Source organism: Galeopterus variegatus, unplaced genomic scaffold (assembly GCF_000696425.1).
Source record: "Galeopterus variegatus unplaced genomic scaffold, G_variegatus-3.0.2 Scaffold4598, whole genome shotgun sequence".
Taxonomy (NCBI): domain Eukaryota; kingdom Metazoa; phylum Chordata; class Mammalia; order Dermoptera; family Cynocephalidae; genus Galeopterus; species Galeopterus variegatus.
Genome location: NW_007730709.1, coordinates 101,049 through 102,799, shown reverse-complemented (window position 1 = coordinate 102,799; position 1,751 = coordinate 101,049).

Sequence of the window (1,751 nt, the reverse complement as noted above, 5' to 3'; positions counted from 1 at the left end):
TCAGAGTCTTTCTGGAAAGAACATGCACACACCTGCCCGTTTTCAGCAGGAGACTCAAAACAGCTCACAGTTGAAATACATTGTTGGCAACTGAGCTTGGCCACTAACTGAATCCTTCACAGTGACAGGCTGAAGGTCGAACACTGAACATTGTGGTGAGGTAATGGAGAACCCACTGATGGAACCATGCTGGGTCAGACACCCAAGGAGCCAATTTCTGATCGGTCCACAGCAGGCAGGTGCAAAAAAGAAGGAATTTCTTAACACAAGGAGATATCCCCATTTAGGACGGGCTGCAGCTGCAGAAAGTCACCCATCTGCAGAGGAGTCAGCCTCCAACAGGATCCTTCTTCCTCCCTGACACTTGACCTTCTTCCTTCATCCAGGAGGGGTACAGTGATTTAGTTCTTCAAAGGGTGCAACAGAGCCCAGTTTAGGGGTCGCCTGTGACATTCTCTCTCTGGATTCTGTTCTTTTTAGTCAGGAAGGACCAGCTTAATTCTTGACCCACCAGACCTGGCCATTTGTGTTTTCTTGAAAGTTTAAGCAATTTGTGGCCAAAAGGATGATTTTTCAGGCTGGCCAGTTAGCTCAGTTGGTTAGAGCATGGTGTTATAACACCGGGGTCAAGGGTTTGGATCTCCTTACCGGCCAGCCACCAAAAAACCCCACTTTTTTCTTCTGTACTTAAAAACCTGGGATTTCCTAATTGGCACGTAATGATTAGTAGCAGCTACTATTTAGAGTTGTCACTTTGTGCCAAGTTCCGTAGTAGGAACGTTGTCCTCATCCCCTCCCTTAATCCTCCTGCCAACCCCTTGAGGTAGGGATTATTTTTTCACTTTTTATTCTAAAATAATGTTAGGCTCCCAGAGAAGCTGCAGAAATTGTAGAGTTCCCTCATACCCTTCATCCAGTTTCCCCTGATGGTAACATCTTAAGCAACCCCTAGTACAAGACAGGAAATTAACACCAACACAATCCTATTGACTAACCTATAAATCCTAATTAGAATTTGTCCAGTTCTGCCTCCCTTCTGATCCAGGATCCTACATTGTGTTTAGTTGTCTCTGTCTCATTCTGTGACAGTTCCTGTCTCCACCTTAAAGCCACACTTTTGAAGAGCACTGTGCCTTACTTTGAGAACGTCCCTCCATGGGGGGGGGGGGGGGGGGGGGTGTCTGGTGACTAGCCCCTGATTAGACTAAGGTCGTGCATTTCGGGCAGGACCCCCACAGAGGTGCTGGGCTCTTCTCTGCGGCCTAACAGTGGGTCCACGATGTCGCTCTCACTGTTAGTGAAGTTAACTTTGCTCACCGGGCTAAGGTGGTGTCTCCACGACGAAATCACTGTTCCTTTCTTTGTAACTGACCAGCATCTGGCGGGGGGATACTTTGAGGCTATGCAAACATCCCGTTTCTGATCCTACTTTCCCGCACTAATTTTGAGACTCCATCCACGCATCTTGGCCGCAGCAATTGAGATGTTTGCCTAATGGCGACCTTCCACTTTCTCATTCCCTGAACATTTACCAACTGCAAGAGCTGTAGTGTCAGTCACACGGCTAGTAAGGGAGGGATGACGGGGCCCTGAGTCCAGGGAACGAGCCCCACCACCGCTCGAGGGACCGTCCCGGAACTTCCCCAGCCCCGCGAGTCCCAGGGACTGGTCCGTCCACTGCCAACCCCGCCCCTAACATGGCGGCCCCCTGGGCGGAGGGGCGTGGCGCGCTGGGTCACGTGGCCCCGTCG